Source organism: Perognathus longimembris, chromosome 28 (genome assembly GCF_023159225.1).
Source record: "Perognathus longimembris pacificus isolate PPM17 chromosome 28, ASM2315922v1, whole genome shotgun sequence".
Taxonomy (NCBI): Eukaryota; Metazoa; Chordata; class Mammalia; order Rodentia; family Heteromyidae; genus Perognathus; species Perognathus longimembris.
In genome coordinates this window covers 65,147,892-65,161,596 of record NC_063188.1, presented here as the reverse complement: position 1 = coordinate 65,161,596, position 13,705 = coordinate 65,147,892, and the positions used below count along the sequence as shown (strand labels likewise).

The 13,705-nt window shown below is 40.7% G+C and overlaps 1 protein-coding gene across 1 annotated transcript in view; it reads right to left on the bottom strand.

The window, feature by feature from the left end:
• Eda2r (ectodysplasin A2 receptor) overlaps positions 1-3,862 on the bottom strand; it is a 33,503-nt gene extending 29,641 nt beyond the window's left edge. The window contains exon 1 of the mRNA XM_048336251.1: positions 3,639-3,862. The gene's annotated coding sequence lies outside the window, so the exon portion shown is untranslated. The remainder of the gene's footprint in view (positions 1-3,638) is intronic.
• Positions 3,863-13,705: the final 9,843 nt, after the last annotated feature.

Here is a 13,705-nt window from a genome sequence, read left to right as displayed (position 1 = left end):
GTAAACTGGCCCAGTAGAGGTGGCTCACAGAAAGGAAATAGTGCAGCCCACTTGTTTTAGCTCCTCCATGATTGTGACTAACAACCTCCTGGCATTAATGACATTTTACTGTTTAATTCCATCATACACTACATGGCAATTTCTTTATCTTTCCAAATGAGATGATGTCTTTAAGGGGCACAAGGGGAATAGAACTATAATCATATCAAGATGGACTTCAAGGCACACAAATATCACTTGATAAATGCCTTCTATGTGGTTAGGACTTAGAATTGCACAAGGGGAAAACAGAGGTGAATAAAGAGTGCTATAGGAGAGTATATCTGCTGGGGAATGGATGAGAAAATATTCAGCTAACCCTAACTTGTTACAGATTATAGCCATCCTCATATCTCCCATGAGCACTGAAAAATATGGTCCTTCCACTTTGTAAACTAATGATGGAAACGATCTATAACTTTCTATTAAGTCTCCAGGAGTGGGGGGGAACACGTGAATAGAGCTAGTATTCAGAAAGAAAGCAGTTTAAAAATGGTTTAAAATTGTTTAAGTTCTGAGTAATGACTCCATAAGGTATCTCACTCTCTACAGATGATATTCAAGTGAAGCATAAGAACAAATCAAGAAGAAATCCAAAGCAGTGCTGACATAGGTTCCTGGGCAGTTGTTGTTTACTTTTCCCTATGGACTAGAGACTTAGTCCCCCTAAATCCCCCCCTCTGCCTCCCCCCAAATCTCTCTTTCTTCCCCTCCCTTCCCCCCATCAGAACTGGGTATTTGTTTTGTGCCAGAGTTGAAAGTGTAACTATACCAATTTATAAACTTCAAAACTTCGGACTCACATTTCATTGGACCCCATGCCATATCAGAAATTGAAGTAACCAAGATGTTTAACCTGGGAACAGAAAATGGAGCTAGAATCTGGTCTCTGGTTTTCAGATCTCTAAATAACTACCATGTAAACTGGGTGCTGGTGGCTCATGCCCATAATCCTAGCTACTCAGAAGGCTGAAATCTGAGGATCATGGTTCAAAGCCAACCCAGGCAGAAAAACCTGCTATTCTCATCTCCATTTTACCACCAGAAAACCAGAAGTGGTGCTGTGGCTCAAAGTAGTAGAGCACTAGTGGAAAAAGCTCAGAGACAGTGCCCAAGCCCTGAGTTCAAACCCCAGACCAAAAACAAAAGAAAAAAGACTTAAAAAAACCCCAACAGATTTCTCTCAAGGAGAACTGCTAGGATACAAGTCCACAGACTCTTTCTGAGAGGATAAAAATAATAAAGAAGTATTCAGTCAAAAACTAGAAAGGATATTTTAAAATGGACCCAATTGGAGTAAATAAATACTATGACTCATGACAACCTTATGTATCAAGCACTGTGGTATAGTGGTACAAGTATTATCTGTTTTCATTGTTTTCATCTTCTCATCCCTAGGAAGTGGGTAGCATTCTTCCTTTTCTTAAAAAAAAAAAAAAGAAAAAGAGAAGCTCGAGAAATTCAATATGTCTTTTCTCACTGGGCTTACTATTGTTTTAATTAATTAATTAATTGCCAATACTGGAGATTGAAGTCAGAGCCTGGGAGCCACCCTGGAGCTTTGGCCTTGTTCACTCTGTATGTGGTATGCTCTCTACTTGTTTTTGTTTTCCAATACAGCTGATTCACATTTACCTGATTTTTCCCCTAAAGTACAGGTCTGCCTTTTTCTTTAGTTCACAAATTCACCGTGGCTACCCACACTAGGCCAAATCAAACTGAAACTTCAGTATCCAATGTGTTCTAGAGCTTTACAATCTCCCCCTGATTGTGCTGCAAAAACCAGCTCAGCTTGTGTCTTTTCACATGCTCTGAGCTTCCTTTGTTTTCCAGTAGTTGTTCCCCTAGCTTCTCAGCTTAAACTGCCTTCTTTCCCACTTACACTTGTTGAAATCAGTGTTCCAGAGTCCATCTTAAATAATAATAGTTAATATTTATTGAGTGCTTATTTTAAGCCTGCCACTGTGTTAAGCGTGTGCAAGTATTTTGCATGGATTCTCATTTAATCCTCACAACAACTCTCAATGATGTTGATGTTATTATTATCCCCATTTTAGCTGGAGATTCTGAAGCTCAGAGGGAGATGTCTATTCATCCAAGGTCATACAAGTTACTAGAAGGTGGGGATGGATCTGATACCAAATAGTTTCTGCTCTGGAGCTCTGAAAGTGTTAAAATTTCAAAATACAATTTACCTTTTTTTTGTTTACTTTCTCCTGGCTCAAGTTGGTATGATTTTTACTTGAAAAACAGAAAATTTTTATTTCACTTTGTATGTGTGTGTGTGTTTGCGCATGCACACAAATATCAAGGCTTGAACTCAGGGTCTGAGTGTTGTCCTTTGCTTTCTCACTCAAGGCCAAGGTTGTACCACTTGAGCCACAGCAATACTTTTGTGGTTTTCTTATGGTTAATTGGAGATAAACGTTTTATGCACTTTCCTGCTCTGGATGGCTTTGAACTGTAATTCTCAGATCTCAGTCTTCTGAGCAGCTAGGTTAACAGGTGTGACTCACTGGTACTTGGCTTCATTTCACCTTTAAAACCCATCTTACAGGATGATGAGGATGTGGAGAAAGTGAATCCTTCCACACTCTGGAATTTCCTAACAAAAACTAACAGTAGACAATTATGTGCCCCAGGAATTTCCTAACTGCCTGTTTATCCAGAGAAAAGTAAATTGTTATATTGAAAAAAGCCTTAATTTAGGTTTGTCTGTGTTCTCATACTCATGATGAATCTAGCTGTCAGTGGTTACAGCCTACATCTTAAACATTTTCACACTGTGACACACAGTAGGTGTTCAGTAGCTACAGTTAGTTGAATTGAAAGTATGTTGGAGCAAAGAAGGAGGTAGCAGAGTTGTCTCTGTGTTATTTGTCACAACTTCTTACCCAAGCTCCACTTTGTGACGTTGGCCTGTGTTACCAACACCTGTCCAAATCAGAGCCTGCAGTCCTGTTTTCCCAGCTTGGCCTCTGGCGGGTCTCTTCTTGTCCCCCCAGTTCTCCCAGCTGCCTGGGCCTTGGCCAGTGTTTGGGGTGAGTCAGGATCAAAATATCACTCTCCTGGGCTGGGCTTCCAGGAGGGAGGGAGAGATCAAGTGAAACTCAGTTGGGCAGGGTGAGGGGGTGGACTTAAAGCCCTCACACAGAGCCAGCACACTTTTTACACAAGCCCTGACTTGCCCAGGGACCACGTGGGTAGGCCAGCAGCTCAGCTTCCTTAGGGATGCTCCATTTGCCCAATCCACTCCCATCCCTGCCCCCCTACTCTTTTCCTTATCTCCTTACCCCAGATGCTCAAGGTAGCTAGCTGTACAAGTCTGGGCATGTTCCCAGTGGCCCTGTGACTCCAGTAAGAAGCTATACAGGAGGGAACAGGCTCCCCAAGGCTCTAAGGATAACAGTGTAGGTTCCTAACACTTCAAACAGCGCTTTCCTTTCAATAGTAGATGAACTGACAGATGGCCACGGGACCTCTTCCCAGCCATTCAGACTTCACAGCATCCTAGAAAGGACTTGTGATCTTGTACTTTCATTCCTAGGTGCCACAAACCCTAAGCCTATTTGCCACGCCAAGGAGGTTTCCAAACTTACCTTGTAAGGATGGACGGATGAGTTTTGCAACAGGATTCCAGAACAAATGAACCTTGGAACTGATCAGTCACCTCGCCCAGCCGCAGCACCTCAGCCCTCAGCCTGCATTCAGCTGTCACAGTAGAAGAAATGAACCTAGCAGCCAGAGCTGACTTGTAAATTCACATTCATGTGTAGTAACAACAGATCAAATCCACCCCCTATTTCTTTCATCCTAAACCTACTTTCCCCATGCCTTCTTGAGGCTTCTATGACAGCTATTGGACTACTTGATATAGCTAGGAGTGGCTATGCAAATAAACTCCGCCCCCCAGAGTGACCCAGTGAGTCTAGGGGATAAACAATGATGAGTCACTGGTATGGTACATCAGGATTTGCTGAAAGCTCCTGGGACAGAAGCGGGGGCGAAAGGGCCTAGAGCCAGGGAATTGAGTTCAGTCCAGTCTGTGGGAAGCAAGAGGAGGAGAAAGGGTCAAGTGGTTGGAGGCAGCTAAGTGCTGCTCGGCTCTTCAGCTTTGTGTATGAGTTAGCAGGCCAGGAGTTTAACAGGGAAATCCACTAGTGTTGGAAAAGTAAGAATTTTCATACACATGGAAAAGCCACTTCTCAGGCCTGTCCTATATTTTTCATTTTTTTCCTTTCTGCCTTCACAGGAAAAGAGACTTGAAGCTGGAGAAAGACTACTAAAAATGAAGGAAAACTGGGTCCTCAGGTTTCTGTGCTAGGAAGAGGTTAGATTACATAGTCCCCAAGAGTTCTTTCAGCTATGACACTTTGGGAGTTAAGGAGTCTATGATCTCACAGGCAGAAGTGAGGAAATCCTGGAATGTTACCCTTGACCTTGAAGAACTTACAGAGGAGTTGGGAAGATAAGACAGACTGGGCTCAGTATAAAATGAAGGGAAGTTTCTATATAAATTAGTATTAATGTGTGTAGCGAAATTAGAATAATGACTGGGATTTTATTAAGTAACATACAACTCTATATTATATATAAATAAATAAGCAAATAAAGAAATGTATGAACATCCAGGTCCTTTGATATTATCTATTGTCATGGGTTGGAGGTGAAGTTTAGTGGAGTTTCCCTTTAAATGTAGGTAGGAACTCTTCACTTAAGGTCCTTCACTGCAGAGTAAGAATTTCTGAACAAGTCACAATGGTAAGAAAACTTGGTGGAGCTTTATGGAGTAAGTAAATTAGCAGCAAAGCAGAAAAACAGAAGGGCAGGAGTGCACTATAACAGAGTATGGGTGCTCTCACAGGGAGACAAACACATAGTTCCCTGGCTGTTGGCATATTTATGGTAAAGGCAGGGGGTCTGGCTTCAAAGTATATAAAGATAGGTGCTTTGCTTTGCTCTAACCACACCTGGTGTTACTGTCTGAATTTTCGGGTAAGAACATATCCTTCCATAAAACAGATCCTTAACCTTGAGGTGCAGTGCTCTGTTATCTGCATTTCAGGCAGGAGGTGGCTTAAATTTGGGAAAGCATTTTTCCTCAAGAAGGTATACATCCTGTCCTAGACAAGGGTTAATTCTTGGGATGGGGAATGCATCCCTCAGAAAGGAATATATTTTGTTGTTGCACTTCTTGGTTTCTAAATATCATATTTCCTTCCTGCTTTATTTCCCCTAAAATGACTTTGGTCCCTTAATCTTAAGGGAAGTATATGAAGGAATTGTAAAATCAGAGAAAAGACAGAAGTCTTGAATATTAGGAATAGGGCCCAACATTGAAGGCACAATTTCCTTGTAGGCCAGGCCAGTCATTAAAGGGAAATTTCTGAGGTAGAGTAAATTAGGAGCTAAACACCAGAGCACTGGAATTCAGTAAATAGCAGTGAAACTCAAGAAGCATTGGAAATCCTGGAATGTGGACCAGTAGGCCTTATAGGCCCAGAAACTTGGGGTGTTGGGAAAAGGCTTGCAATGTGTTCTCATCAGTTTTAGAAATCGAACAAAGGGAGAGTTTGGAATGTGAGCTTTGCTTGGACAGAAATCAGAATTACTTTCTCTAATTATTAACTTCTAGCTCTGCTTCTGTAAACATGCCTGTTTTCACATGTGGTCACATACACCACCTGTGTGTATGTTTTTCCCTTTAAAAACCCTGCTGTAGGAAAGCTCTATGCTGCACTCTGCTACCTGACTAGTGGAGTATGGGGGTGTGGTAATAAAGACTTCTTGCCCTATTCATCTGAGTCGGTGGTTGTATTTACAGAAATTGGGGATACATCAGGATTATCTCCCATATTTGCTGTAAGCTGACTGTACCTCATTTTCTCTTTGTCCATCCTGCTTCACTTTGAGATTAACATTAAATAGTACCCTGTAATTCTGTTCTGAGAAGGACCAGAGAAGAAACCTTTGTCTTGTCAGGCACTAGTGGTATAGTAGGGAGGTCAGATTTGGCCACATGGTGAGTAGTACTATCTGGCACCTTGTCTTGACAGGTGAGTCTGAACTCTTAGAAGAAGGGAAGTTCGGCCCCCAGGTTGTGAGTGTTCCTAAATCCCTAGAGACAGGGATGGGCCCTTGGCCTATAGGTTACTAAACCTGTCAACTGAGTGCCTGGAACTGGGAGCTTTCTGTAAAGCTGCCCCTTGACCTGACCTATTTAGCTTCAGATTGGTCCAGGTGCCAGGATGCCATGCCACACATCTCCCTCTTCATGTCCTGTCTCTTGGTTCATCTCCTGTCACCTTGGCATCCCACTTCAGCTCTCCATTGGAGCAGAATTGGTTTGTTGGTATTGTTTTTGTTCTATCTTTCCTCTCTAGCCTGTTTCCTAACAGTGTTGAGGGTATTTGTGGGCTGCAGGCCTTTATAACAACTGACTGCCTGCAGAATGCTAATGCTCTAAAAAAGGCTCCAAGATTGAATCCTTCAAAATGTGGCTTCTTGGATAATTTACTATACAGTGGCTCATGCCAGTAATCCTAGCTACTCAGGAGGCTGAGATCTGAAGATTGCAGTTCAAAGCTAATTTGGGCAGGAAAGAATGTGAGAATCTTATTGCCAGTAAACTACCCCAAAGCCAGTAATGGGCCTGTAGCTCAAATGGTAGGCCACTAGAATTGAGCAAAAGAAGCTCAAGGAAAAGTACCTAAGCCCTGAGTTCAAGCCCCAGGACCAACACATACAAATTAAAAACAAAAAACCCCTCATCCCTGCTCCTAGGCGAGGGACTCATTTTCAACGGGTTTTCAAACTTTTCATCTTCTTTTACCTATAGTAGCTGTGTGTTGCTTTGTGACTATCCAGACGGCTACTGTAGTAGAAAGAATATTGACTTCTTTCTCATGGATGGACTCTAGTCTGGGTTTAGGAGTTAGGATTCTAGGCAAAATCAAGTAAGTTTCTTTGTCTCTCAGCCTTCTTTTCTTTCTACTGTTGTAACTTGAAGAAGTTGTTGGGCTAAATACCCTTGAAACTCTAGAGCAGTGCTTCTCAGTTATTAATGTCTCCATGGAATCGCCAACAGACTTTAAACACATGCTGTGATTGAATATTGCTGATATGGGACAGAAACTATGATTTTCTAATAAAGTTGTCAGAAGATACAGATGCTGCTGGACCACAGACTATACTTCCAATAGCAAAGTTCTAGAAGGTGAACTGGAGAAGCATTTACTGAGCTTAACAGTAAAGAGCAAAGGTTGGTTTTGTCTCACAGTTTTGGAGATTTTAAAGTGAGGAGGCTGAGTGTAAGTAACTTCTCACAGCCATGGTGGTGCCTCCTGATGAGTGTGCTGAAAAGCCTAGAGGTGAGAGAGGCTGTTCATTGAATGCAGGTGCCTAGCTCAAAGTGTGTGTGTGTGTGTGTGTGTGTGTGTGTGTGTGTGTGTGTGTGTAAAGCCCTGTTTCAGAGATGCAGATGCCATAGCCTAACAGTACAAGAAATGTATCCAATGCCTAATGTATGAAACAGTAACCTCTCTGTAATTCAGTTTGATAATAAAAATATATAATAAATAAATAAAAGAAAAGCTTTGCATAGAGAATGCTCTAATTCTGCCTTGATTACCTCCCTAAATGATTTGTATTACCCACCTCTGAGTAGTCTGTAAGATTTCCCCTATATAGGATGGTTGAGGTGTATCTTCCCTGGACAGAAAAGTTCTGCTGGTACTTGAGCTTGTACCTGAATATGTCCTAATAAGGCCTGTTTTTGGTTAACCCTCATCCAAACATGTGTTTGTCTTTAAAAGTTTTGTGTAAGCTATGTTGGGGGCTGCAGATCTTGGAGATGAGAATCCATCGGCAGATGCCAGCATCCAATGAAGATTCCCAATTCAACCTCTCAAAATGTAGCTTCTGTTTTCTCATGACTGGATATATGTCTGATTCACCTTACAGCATTTCCAGTCCATGATTATCTGACTCTGGTTCTTTTCTGCCTAGGCAAGGCAGCCTAGCATTGTTAGAAGTGTGTGTCAAAGCAAAGCCTTTCACCTTATGGCCCCAATGCAAAAGAGAGCAAAGAGAAAGAGATTTGGGTCTCATTGTCCTCCCTCCTAAAGATCACACCCTACAAGAGCGGAAAGGACTCTGACTAGGCTCCACCTCTTAAAAACGCTGGCCACTTCCCACTAGCACCATCAGATAGAGACTAAGCCTTTAAGAGATGGGCCTCTGGGGGAATTTTTATACGCTTAGATCCATTTTAGATCCAAACTAGAGCAATCTATGAATCATGCAAATGTGCTTTTTTATAGCTAACAATAGTCTTTTGAGGTAGGGATTAAAAAAGGGATGACATTGATCAAGATGCATGTTATTCATATATTGCTTTGTTAAATGGTAGCTCTTTTTTTACAATTACTTGAGATAATTTTTAAAAAAGAAATAAGTATTATAAAAAAAAAACTCCCTATACTGCATGATTCTGCCTGGCAGGAAAGAGGAAACCCTGACATGAGATACCAAGGAAACTTTAGAATCTACAAGTTGGTGCCTGATCACTTTAAAAATGATTCTGATTAGCAATTGCAAAGCAAACACCATGTTCCACTATAACTTATCAACTATCGTATAATAGTAGTTGACCTAGTAGTTTACCCTCAGTAAGCTGTTAGACACCTTTCCACACGAGTTACATGAATTAATTTATTCATTTGCACAACACACTGTGAGGACAAAAACACTGGACTTTATCCTTGCCTCCTCCTTCTATCTTTTTACCTCATGTCCAATTCATCACTATATCTATCACTATGTCCAAATAGACCCTGCATTCCATAACTTCTCAGTAACTTCACTGTAACTTCTGATAAGGGACTGCTATTCTGGATCTCCTTATTCTTGTAATTGCCCCACTCTAGTGAATTCTCAGCCTAAGAGCCAGAGTGGTCCTTTAAAAATATAAATCTTCCTGGATGCTTCTAATACTAGCTACTCTGGAGGCTGAGATCTGAAAATGAGGGTTTGAATACAACCCAGAGAAGGAAAGTCCATGAGACCCTTATCTCCAATTAGCCAGCAAAAAGCAAAAAGTAGAGCTGTGACTCAAATGGTAGAGTGCCAGCCTTAACTGAAAAAGATAAGGGACAGCACCCAGACCCTGAGTTTAAGCCCCAGTACCAACATGAAGAGAAAGGAAGGAAGGAAGGAAGGAAGGAAGGAAGGAAGGAAGGAAGGAAGGAAGGAAGGAAGGAAGGAAGGAAGGAAAGAAGGAAGGAAGGAAAGAAGGAAGGAATTGTGTCCAAAATATCCTACTAGCTGTCTTCTTGTACATAGAAAAATACAAAATCCTTAACCCTACTCTATCCCATCCCCACCAACCCATCCACATACCTCTGATTTTATCTACTACTACCTCCATACATAACTATCATAGCCTCCGCTGTTTCTCCTAACACTCCAAGCATTATCTAGGTTGTATCTTTGTGGCTGCTTGTCCTTCAACTTGGGACAATTCTCCTTCAGCTACCTGCTGCATCTGTCTTCACACGTGTCCCTTACTTCTCTATATATCCATTCGAATGTTTCCTTATCAGAAATGACTTTCCTGAATACGCTTATATAAGCTAATGGAATCACCAGGGTTTTGTGGATTCCACTGGGTGTGTGGGTTTTCCATGGAAGTAGCCTCAAGTACTTGAGGTTAAATATAGCAATGAGTAATGTTATGGCTCTCAGCTCTGCTATGCATAATGGAGCTACTGGTAGTTCTGTAGGCAGTCAGAACTGAGGTTGAGTTAGCTCATTTCTCAAATACTTCTCTCAAGCACCTCTCTTCAGGATGAGCAAAAATTTCTTCATAAATCCAAACACTACAATCCCAGGTAAACAGTTTCTTGGACTATATTTTATTGATGAAACAAACCTCACTTACCTGAGAACAGGAGACATGAGTTCAGCCTGCCCTCTATCTATCTCTGTGGCAAAAGTGATTATTGTAGGACCTGGTGAGAAATTAGGAGATGCCTAGGCAAGTGCTAAGATCTCCTCAGAAGTTTGCTAGGTCTTTCAAGGGATCACCAGTCTTAGTGAGGTCATAAGAAGCCAGAATAGCCTCCAATTATAATGTAAAATGCACATAGGCTGACCTCTTATGAGAGGACCTCTTGGTTTATTCAGTCAGATTAGGCCTCTGTCTGGGAAGTGGAAAGAGGGAACAGAAGCAACAGCCAAAAAAATCAAGATAATAAATAAGTAATTATTTTAAAAAGTCAAGATATGCTGGGGCCTGCTAAACAGTCCCTTTGGGCTCTTGTTATTTCTAGTGTTATCCCTGAGTACAGGATCAGCTTTCTGGCATCCTTTTGTTACCCTGTTTCAGTCTTGTAGATCAGAAAGCTGGGTTACATGAAAGTTGCTTCAAACCATGGGGTTTTCCCAGCTTCCTTGGAGCTCTAGTATGGTTCATTACTTTTGTCTCTTGTCCTTAGTCATATTCCCTTCCACTTGACCAAAATGCCTGTTTCAAACTCCTTCCACTTAGTCTAGCTCCAATGCAACTCTCAAAACTCCTAGCAGATGATTTCCCTTCCATTTTCCTGAGGACATAAAACAGCAGTGACCTCTCTACCTTCAAGCTTATCCTTGTCTCTTCAGATCCCAGACTAATCTCTCCATCTGTGTTCATGCCTCCTGTCTGTTCTACTTTCCTTTTAATTGTATCTTTATAGTGACTTCTGCTCAGGGTCCTTCCTCTGAAGTCTGAATTTTATTTCTGAGCCAAGATTCTGGAGAAATTTTTCCAGAGAGTCCGGTTTCGTTGCTTTCATACCCTCATCTCTTTCTATTCATTTCTAATCTCACCACATTCTGCTCTTCTGAAGGTTACTCATATATATCTTTCTTTCCAAACTATTTGAATTCTTTAAAATACAAAAAAAAAAGTCTCCTTTCCTTATTGACTCTTTTCCACAGACATTGATGACTATTGTCTTTTGTTCTCATGTTTTTCTTTTTTTTTTGGGGGGGGGGGGAAGTCCTGGGGCTTGGACTCAGGGCCTGAGCACTGTCCCTGGCTTCTTCTTGCTCAAGGCTAGCACTCTGCCACTTGAACCACAGCGCCACTTCTGGCCATTTTCTGTATATGTGGTGCTGGGGAATTGAACCTAGGGCCTCATGTATACGAGGCAAGCACTCTTGCCACTAGGCCATATCCCCAGCCCCTGTTTTTCTTTTTTTTATCATCAGGATTATTCTAGCATTTATTCATGTGTATATGTTGGGACACATAATTCACTTAGAATCTGATTAGTATCCTGGTAAAATATATTAAAAATCTAATGGTAAAAAATATGAACAGAAGTGAGAAAAACAAATCAGAAAGCAAATCTTACATTTGATTTAGTGAAAGCAATATTATTTGTTAAAACTGAGGCAGTATTCATCTTTATTACATAGTCAGGTAACTGAGGACTAATGTTAAGATATCTTATATTTTGCTACATTTCTTGCACATATATGAGCCATTTCTCTCCTTCGCTATGAATCAAATGCATCATCATGTTTTTCTTTATACCTTTCTCTGAATACTCTTTCTCCATTTGTCCCTTCGGCCCCTTGCTTGTTTCTAATGTTTCTCATTGGCATGTGAAGCTATGTGACAAGCACTTTCTATGTATGTTCACTGATTAAGTCTCACATCCAAAATATCTCCTGGAGCAGATTAATTGGTCAATATATTTTACAATTTTATAATGTACATCAATATACCTGTGGAATGAACAGATTAATAAATGATTGTATGAGTGGGCTTAAGAAAATGAATGCTGACATTTAATTCATTCTTCTACAATGAGCTCTTACTTCTCAAATGGATGACTATATGAAAAGATTGCCAAAAGTAATTTTTAAAAAAACAAAGGAAAAACAAATCCTATCTACTCAGGAGGCTGAATTCTGAGGATTACAGCTCAAAACCAGCATACAAGGCAGGAAAGTCCATGAGACTCATCTGCAATTAACCAGGAAAAGACAGAAGTAGAGCTGTGGCTCAAGTGGTAGAGTGCCAGTCATGAGTGAAAAAGTTCAAGGATCCCAGGCCCTGAATACAAGCCCTAATACAGGCATGCACACACACACACACACACACACACACACACACACACACACACACACACACACACGTTCTCTCTACAAGACATAAAAAAAGACATAAAAAGAAAAGGAAATGAACTTGGAGCACATATTCAAAATAGAAACAACTAGAATTCGACCAACCCTCTGCATCAGGCTGTGTCTTAAATGTTCTCTATGCAACATCCCATGTAATCATCACAATAACCTTAGTTACAGTTTTGCCACCCCTATTCAATAAGTAAGGGAATTGAGGCATATAAATGACAAATTATCCATGATACCATAACAAATAAGTGCCAATTGACTTATGACTCTCAAGAATAATGGATGTCCCACTCAAAATAGTACAATCCTTTCCCTCTGAATCAGATAATCTTCCCATTCTCCTTGAGGAGCTCTTCTAAATAACTCTTTTTCTTAAAAAGTTCCTACTCTGTGCTGATTTTTCAGTCAACAAAATGGATTTCTGTTTCTTTTGTAGAAAAAAGAGATGGTGTTAGGCATTTAAGCCCTTTTCCTCTGTCCATTATACATGTGAGGAACTCTCTCTCTCTCTCTCTCTCTCTCTCTCTCTCTCTCTCTCTCTCTCTCTCTCTCTCTCTCTCTCTCTCTCTGTCTTTCTCTCTCTTCACCCATACTGGCCATTCCTCTTCAAGAAGTACATGGGAGAATAGGGCTCTTCTGCTCTCTTTTCTTTTCCCCATGAACCATGCTCCATAAATTATCTTCATCACTTCTAGTATCAGTGTAATTTACGTTCTGTCATACTCCCCACCCCTCAACACACAAACATATTTGCACTTCTCCCATTGAGACATTAAACCAAACCTACCTCCACACTGGTTCTTTCTTAAATAACAGCTTCATCTCTTCTTTCTCAGCTACTTCTAGCCAGAGAAATATGCACTCTTTCCATCTTTTTCCTTGCCAGTAGGTCCCCAAACTATTGTAATCTGGCTTCTGGCCCCACAGGAAACCACTTTACTGCCAAATTTCAGGGAATGTTTACACTAGTTTTCTTTATCTACAGTGTTTTCCAATGTTGGTCACTCTTTCTTGGGGAAACAGTCTTTCTTGTATTGGAAAAAGTAACCTGGTCTCCTGGTTTCCCCTATTATCCTAACCCCTCCTTCTCAGATTGAGTCACTGGATCTTCTCTCATGTCACTCCATGAATGTCCGTTGAAGCTAGGTCCCTTGCAACATTTTATACATTTATCTCATAGAACAACACTTTTCAATATGTATCTTGTTTCCGTGTTTTACACAGGAAGTAATTCAAGATAAGAGAAGTAGTAGACTGAAATGTCCAAGGACACAACAAGCATAAACTGAATCCAGAATGTAAGCCTCAATTTTATTCCTATGCATAGCACATTATATCGTCTTTCTCCAATAAGTAATTTGTAGAATGGCTTGAGAATCTGAATTGAGATTCTAGATATGAAAACTTAATCTCTCTGAACCTTAGGATCTACAGCTATAAACAGAAATCTTTCATACTTAATCTCTTAGAAACCAGAAGA